Consider the following 9,087-nt stretch of genomic DNA (forward strand, 5'->3'; position numbering starts at 1 on the left):
TATATTTTAAAAGCACTAAAACATTTATAAGAAACTGGAAAAAGCACAGGAGTTATAATTTATAGAGGAAAGACAAATGTCGAAAAATTGAGAAGATGAAAAACAGAACAAATTAAAATGAAAAAACACTTCTTGTATTAAATTAGTAAAGATTAAAAATTACACGATTCATTAAAACCACAATGAGATAACACTACATACCTATCAGAAGGGCTAAAATTAAAAAACACTTAAATAGTTAAAAAAAAATGATGGCAAGGATGAGGAGAAACTGGATCACTTATACACTGTTGATGAAAATGTAAAATGGTACAGCCACTTTGGAAAACAGTTTGGCAGTTTCTCATAAAAATAAATATATAACTATCACATGACCCAGAAATCACACTCTTGGGGACATTTATCTCAGAGTAACAAAAATGTATGTTCACACAAAAACATGAATAAAAATATTCTTAGTAGGTTTATTTTTGATAGTCCCAAACTGTAAACAACACAGATGCCCTTCAGCAAGTGAATGGTTAAACCAAACTGTGTGATATTATTACCATGGATTATTACTCAGCAATACAAAGGAACAAAGGCTTGGTACATGCAACAAACTGGATGATTCTCCTAAGAGTTATACTCATGTAAAAAAGGCAAATCTAAAATGTTACACATTGTATGATTCTATTCACATAACATTCTTCAAATGACAAAGTATAGAAATGGAGAACAGGTTAGTGGTTGCCTGGAAGTAGGAGGGTTGGGACAGGAGGAAATTATGTGTGGCTATAAAAGGGCAACATGAGGAATCCTTGTGATGGAAACATTCTGTATCTTGTCTGTATCAATGTCAATGTCCTGGTTGTGACATTTTGCTAAAGTTTTGCAAGATCATTGCAAAATTGGGGTAAATTGGGTAAAATGTACATGGGATTTCTCTGTATTATTTCTTACAACTGTATGTAAATCTATAATTATCTCAAAATAAAAAGTTTAATTAAAAAATATGATTCTGAGTTAGAAAAGATGTAATGAAGTCTCTTCTTGCTTATACATTGAGAATGGTCCCATTATCATATATGGGTAAATTTTTGGAAATATTTTAGCAGTATAAAAGCCTTCAATTTTTCCTTTTGTGGTCAAGGACAGTTTTTGTACTTCTTTTGTGCTACACAGAGAAGGTCCCTGTTCAATGGAAGAAAGCCAGGGTATACTGGCTGTATGGGCTTAACCTCCAGTACTGACAAGTGAAGTAGGCTTAATTGTGAGCTTAGTTATTTGGGGGAATATCTTCTGAGTGACAGGAAATGGCTATTGTCTTTTCAGAGCTGTCATGTGGCAGAAGATAATAAAGACGTCCTAAGATATGAATTGCGGGACTTAAAAAATCCTTACTAAGAATAGCTGGGGAATCTGAAGTTACTCAAGTAAAATAATATATCTATCTGGGGGTTGAAGGAAAGCCCTTCCAGGAAGAAGAGAGTGAAGTAAAACATTACCTTACAAAGCAAACCATTTGTAAAACAGTGAGCTGTTTGTTTAATTACACAATCCCAATATATAAACAAATACAAGTAACAGTTTTTTCAATTAAGTATATTTTTAATTTCAACTTCTCTTACTATGCAATCAATGATATCAATATTCTGATCAAATTAAATAGCTAAAATTGAGATTATAGATGTCAGTTACAATTTAACATACGCTCTGCTCTCTGATTTGTTTCTCTACATTTTTTTGAGCTGAAAATCATGAAAAGTTTGATTTAGTAAATTTAAACATTGTAAATGATTACAAAATCATGGGCTCTGTTTTGTTTTTTAAAAGCTTGTCTTGCAGTCTCAAGATATTCTTAATTAAACTTGGAGACTTGAGAAAGAACTAAGATGTTCTGGTTACCACATTAAATCCCTACACTATTCAACAATCAATTACATCATGTTCTCTGTAGCAACCCCCCCCCCCTTTTTTTAATTTTGCAAAGTTTAAAGTATTTAGAAGGATGCAGAGAATAATATGAAAGACCCTCATGTCCACCACTGAGAATTAACACATATTAGTATTTCATCCTTCCTTCTTAAGATCTGTTTTAATATTTATACACATGGCATGACAGATATTTGAAGTCGTTTGTTCAGCGCCAACTCCAAAAGTCACAACAGTCAGGAAATTTCTTGTATTGTCCCAGCTATCTATACTATATTTTTAGTAAATACATATCTATGTAATATGTAGAACTACAATGCATAGTTATCAAGCGTTAGTAAGCAACATCATCCACTTCAGGGCTTGTTAATACAGGTTGCTGGACGCTACCCTCAAGAGATTCTGAGTCAGTAGGTCTGAGGTTGAACCCAGGAAATTGCATTTCTAGTAAGTTCCCAGGAAACGCTGATGTAGCTGGTCCAGGCACCAGATTTTAAGAACCACTTATATATATTAATTCTTACTTTAAGAAATATTCTGTATGTAATGTTATCACTTGTTTTAATTCAAAATTGTGTTCCCATGGTCTATCCATGTGAAACATATCTATACATACACTTCATTGATATTAACTCCTCTAGAACAATTATGTATCTATTTCCCAACTGTTGGTTATTCCCATTTCCCCAAATTTTTGCTTTTATAAACAAGACTGTAATGAAGATTTTTCTATATGTCTCCCAGTGTATATATACCATGGAGCAAAATGGTTAAGTATTAGCGATGTACACTTTCGAATTTTCTAGATATTGTCAGATGAGTCTTCGAGGCAGTAGTTCCAGTTTGCATGCCCATCAGTAGTTTATAAAGGTTCTCAATTTCCCTCATCCTCACCAACCCTCGGTCATGTCACACTTTTGTATTTTTTGCATAATTTATTATAGTTATTGATTGTTCATTAGTGTTCTAATTTGCAGTTCCTAAATTTTCAAAAGATGGAACATCTTTTCATGTTTTGTGCTTATTCAGGTTTCTACTTCTATAAATTACTTGTTCAAATATATTGCCTCTTTTTATTTTGCATGTAATCTTTTTTATTATTGATTTTAAATTAGCTCTTTCCATGTCCTCTTTACTAATTCTTAGAGATGTATATACAATGAATATTTTATTCTTCTAAAATCCTAATAAGAAAAAAAACACAATTTTTTTAAATGGCAAAAGACTTGAATATATATGTCACAAAAGAACATGTATGAGTGGCTAATAAGGGCATGAAAAGGTGTTCATCATCATTAGTTATCAGGGAAATTCAAATAAAAACACATTGAGATATAACTATAAATCTATGGGGATGCCTAAAATTAAAAAGACCATCAATACCAAGTGTTGGAACAAATTAAGAACCATGGAAATTCCCATATATAGCTAATCAGAATGCAAATTGGTAAAACTACTTTGGAAAATCATTTGACACTTTTAATTAAAGTTAAACATGCACCTACTTTATGATCCAGCAATTCCACCCCTAGATATATGCCCAAGAAAAATGAGGCTACATATACAATTGTTCATGAGAGGGTGATTAATAACAGCTTCAAACTGGAAACAACCCAATTGTCTATCAGTGGGAGATGGATAAATAAATTGTGTTTTTTTCATATAATAAAATATAATCAATAATAAAAAGAATAATTTACTGACAGATGTTTTTATGAATCTCAGAAACATAATGCTGAATAAAAGAAGCCAGGCACAAAGGAACACATACTATATGATTCTTTTTATTAAAAGTTCAAGAATCATCAGGATAGTGACTATATTGGAGTATGGAAGGTATTGACTAAGCAGAGGCCTGAGGGAACTTTCAGGGATGCTGGAAATACTCTGCATCTTGACCTGAGCGGTGGTTACCAGATTGCATACAGAGGTCAAATTCCTGTAACTGTATGCTTAGGATTTGTGTACTTTACTACATGTGAATTATTCCTTGATAACATGAATTTTTAAAAATAGTCAAAAATATCTAAATCTCTCATTTTGTTGAAATGTGAGTTGTGGGGGAAGAGAATTTCTTTATGAGGGGAAATAAGTGGTAACTTGCTTTCATATAGTAGAGAAATTTGTGTTTGATAACGAGTACTGACACTTTGAAGAGAATCATCATGGGAATCAGAAACTACACTGTCATGTAGTTTCTTCCAAAGAAACAAGGACAAAAAATTGAGAAAGAAAAAAAAAAAAAAAAAGGAAAATATGAAGAATGGTGAACAGAATAAAATCAATACTTCATTTATTATCTTAGGTGAGAACATGCTAAATTCTCCTATGAAAAAACAGATGATTAAATTTGTTTACAAGATAGTCTTACCTTATTTACAGGATATAAAAAATTGGGGCAGAAACATTACTATCAAATAAAAAAAAGAGATAAATGGGTGAAAGAGGACAAAAAGAGGCAGTACGGAAGCCTGCGTGCCTAGAGCCCATGCTCCACAACAAGAGAAGCCACTGCAATAAGAAGCACGCTCACTGCAACACAGAGTAGCCCCGGCTCATTGCAACTAGAGAAAACCCTCGTGCAGCAACGAAGACCCAACGCCGCCAAAAAAAGAAAAAAAAAAAAGGAGGCAGTATGCAACAGCCAAAATGTACAATTTGTGAAGAAAACACTGGTCCTACATTTATATTTACTAAACAACAAAGCAAATTGTATATATATGTATATATATGTTCTATGTAAGTCACCGCCTTTCTATTTTAATATATTAAAAAATATAAGTACACATTTTAAAATACATAAAATGTATGAAAATTGAAGGCATTATCTTACATTGAATGACACTATACGCTTATTTTATTGTTTTTCATAAAATTTCTGACAGCATTTATTGTTTTGATTTATGATAAATGAAACTGAAATACTTACTTTTAGGCTGAACTTATTTTGATTAAAAATTACACTGTGACTTCATAGGACTAGCTATGGAATTAGTCTGCAAAAATGACTATAAGTTTATTTTGCAAAATTTCTATAGGTGAGTCAAGATAGCAAATAACTTTGTCACACAGTGACCTGAAGGAAAAATTGCCAGCTTCCACTTACAGGCATCTTCAAAGGAATGAGACAGTCCCTCCCTGCATCTGGGTCACTGTAGCCTCTCCAGCCCGCTTGACCAAGCAGACACTTCACACAGAGAGCATGGGGGAACGTGGACCTGGAAGTAGCGAGGAAGACTTTGCTTCCAGTTGTTTGAGTTCCTCTGGCTCCAGGGGAGAATTGACAGTTTCTGTTTCAGAAAGTTTAGCTCTTGTGTGTCCTAGAGCTAGATTGTCTTAAAAGATGAGAGACTCCAGGGCAAAGGCTGGGGGTGAGACTGTGGCCTTCTCAGACTGCCAAGTACATACCTGGACGATTGTCATGAAGCCTCAAGTTCAGGGGGACAGAATCTAGGGGTCCCCTTTGGTCAAGGTTGTGAGCAGGTGAGCGTGAACACAGTGCCCAGACTTGGGATGGAGACCAGCGCTGAGGGCAGTAGAGTGTAGCCAAGGAATCCATAGAAAATACAGCAAAACTCACCAACAGGGCTTGGCATCATTAAATTTAATTTTTAAAAAGTTTAAAAAATATGTTGATAAATTCATACTCCTTACATTATAGTTTCAATTATTTTTTTAGTTAAAAGTCACTGCATAAGTGTTGTTTTTTTTTTTTTTTAACATTTGCTTTTATGTATTGTTTTCAGTGTGATTAGCATCAGCTCAAGAATCCACCTGGTGCTAATAGAGCATGATTTGTAGCTCTGTCTTGAGCATTTTTGATCATGCCAGTTACATCATCAAATTTTCACTTCAAATATTGTTTTTAATCGGTGATCCAATTATGGCTTAAATAATTATTGTTTTATCCCAACAACAAAAGAGTGTATTAAAAATAAAATAGATAAGAACCACATTAAATACATAAGGAATACAAAATTTTGCATAATATAATTCTTCTCTGATGGATCACATTATGCTAGACTGATATGCCTGGGTCTTACTTGTATTTAATAGAGCATGGTGTCCTTGTTCTGTAGATTTGAACTTACTTGTACAGTTTTAAGTAGATGAACATGCACAGGCCTGAAATCACGAAAGGTCAGTACAGATCAGCAACTTTTCAGATCCACAACACATTTACACCAAGTACAAATACATGGGTAGCCTTCACAAACTCAGGCCACACTTTAATTAAACTGAGACAGCAGGAGGACTTTTATTTGGAGAGTTGCACAAAAGTGAATTGCCACCAGCATAAATTAAAATATCAGTAATCCTCAGTATATATATATATATGTATATATACTATATATAGTATATATATATTATATATATACTATATATATTATATATAATATATATTATATATATATAATATATATATATGGGCTGCGTTGGGTCTTCATTGCTGCGCGAGGGCTTTCTCTAACTGCAGTGAGTGGAGGCTACTCTTCGTTGCGGTGCATGGGCTTCTCACTGCGGTGGCTTCTCTTGTTGTGGAGCATGGGCTCTATGTGTGCGGGCTTCAGTAGTTGTGGCACATGGGCTCAGTAGTTGTGGCTCATGAGCTCTAGAGTGCAGGCTCAGTAGCTGTGGTACACAGGCTTAGTTGCTCTGCAGCATGTGAGATCTTCCTGGACCAGGTATCGAACCCGTGTTCCCTGCATTGGCAGGCGGATTCTTAACCACTGAGCCACCAGGGAGGTCCCAATCCTCAGTATATTTAGTGTATTTTAATATATGTGGTTTTCTTTAACCATTTTAAAAGGAATTCAAAATATTTAAAAAAGAAAATTTGAAGTAGAAAATTACCCTTAGTGCATCTCTGAATTGCAAAGATACTGAATATTTTTGGTCAATATTTACAATTCATAGTGTAATCATTCATATAGACATTGTTCGGCAGTGTGTCTGAAGGCAAAATTCCCAAATAGAAGATGGAAATTATATCAGGAGAACATCATTTCCTTTTTTCAAGTGGCTTTATTGAGGTATGATTGACATATAATAAACTGCACATATTGGAAGTTGATAAGTTTTGACATGTTATGATGTGTTATCCTTTTTGTGTATTCATATCATCCTTATCTTTGTTCCACTATACATAATATGTCTTTTTTTCTGGATGCTTTTAACGTTTTCTTTTTATCACTGAGTTTGAGTATTTTGATTATAATATACCTTGATGTCATTTACTTCTAGTTTATTGGGCTTGGATTCTTTGAGCTACTCATATCTGCAGGTTTTCATCAAATCTGGAAAATTTTCAGCCATTACTGCTTGACTATTTCTTTCTGTCTCCCCCTTTCTCCTCTCTCTGGGCATGTCCCTCACACATATATTAGGCCACTTGAAGATGTCCCACGGCTCATTGATGTTCTGATTTGTTGCTGTTGTTCTCTTTTTTAAAAAAATTTATTTATTTATTTATTTATTTTTGGCTGTGTTGGGTCTTCGTTGTTGTGCATGGGCTTTCTCTAGTTGCCGTGAGTTGGGGCTACTCCTTGTTGCAGTGCATGGGCTTCTCATTGCGGTGGCTTCTCTTGTTGCAGAGCATGGGCTCTAGGTGTGAGGGCTCAGTAGTTGTGGCTCACAGGCTCAGTAGTTGTGGCACGTGGGCTTAGTTGCTCCGTGGCATGTGGGATCTTCCCCAAGCAGGGCTCGAACCCATGTCCCCTGCACTGGCAGGTGGATTCTTAACCACTCACCACCAGGGAAGTCCCTGTTGTTCTCTTTTTATTCTGTTTCATTCTACATCACTTCTATGTCTATGTGTTTAAGTTTACTAATTTTTTTCTGCATATCTAATCTGCCATTAATTCCATCTGTTACCAGGTTGGCGTGCGTTGTGTCAGAATAGCTCCAACAGAGGAGGTCAATGCTGGACCAGCAATCTCGGTCCTTGTGAGAGCAAGCAAAGAATTGTAGACTACCACTTTGGGCTTAAGCGCAAAGCAAAGTTTTATTAAAATATAGTTACACTCTCAGAGGGAGAGTGGGCTGTTTCTACTAAGTGAAACCAGCTCTCCTGTACAGGCTTAAAGGTGTTTATAAGGCGAGTTCTGGGAGGAGGCGGGGCGCAATCATGGGTGAGTGACAGGGGGATCATTATTTGATTGACAGTCCCCAGCTATGTAACAAGTTCATTATTGTGCATGCCCTTACCCTTGATTCTCTAAGAATAGCCTGGTGTCAGGGTGGTGGTGGGGTGGGGGGGGTTGCCAAACCATATGCAGATTTTATTATAGTGAATGTATAATGAGTTTGGGTTTACTATAGGTTATACACCTGTCTGGTCTGGGCATGCGCAGCCCAGGGAAGTTCCCTTGTGTTACTGTGCTCCCTCTTTATCAGGATAAATTGCCCACCACACGACCATAGTTTTGCCCATTCTGGGTGGGGTCAGGGGAGGGTCCCCAGATGAGTGGATGTAACTTGACTACTCCCCTCTTGTCTTTTTGCCACTGTCACCTCCTTGCTGCTAATGTCTGACTAACTACCTAACACATCAGTGTAATTTTCTGAGACATTGTAGCTTTCATCTCTAGATGTTTCCTCACACATATGCACTGATCAGTACTCAGCTAAAAACCCAAGTGGAACCTTCTGCCTATTTCTTGAGTTCTCTCTATATTCAGTTCTCTCCTCTCTGGTCCTGTGTACAATGAACTTTGATTGCATTGGTCTCCCAAGACTGTCATCTCTGTTTTCACAGCTCAGAGCCTACTGGTCTCATCCTGTGCACCCCTTCCATGCACCATGGAATGGAAACTCTCCAGGTAGTTAGCTGGGAAAATTGTAGGTCTGGCCATGTTTGTTTCCTATCTTTTGAGGATCCCTTTTTCTTTATTGCCTAATACTCAGTTTCTTGACATATGTTTCATATATTTTGTCTGTTTTCTGGTGGTTTCAGGTGGTAGCATAAATCTGGTCCTGATTACTCCAGCTTGGCCAGAAATAGAAGTCCAAATCATTTAGTTTTAATTTCCTTTCAGGCAGGTCAGTTTTGGGTATGTGGCCTCAACATGTGAAATAGTGAAACTTAAATGTGTGTTTGAAAACTTATCTTTGGAGAAAATGATTATACGTAGTCAATATATAATGGCACCATTTGTGGACAACTTTTATTAT

This window comes from Balaenoptera musculus, chromosome 15 (assembly GCF_009873245.2).
Source record: "Balaenoptera musculus isolate JJ_BM4_2016_0621 chromosome 15, mBalMus1.pri.v3, whole genome shotgun sequence".
NCBI classification, from domain to species: Eukaryota; Metazoa; Chordata; class Mammalia; order Artiodactyla; family Balaenopteridae; genus Balaenoptera; species Balaenoptera musculus.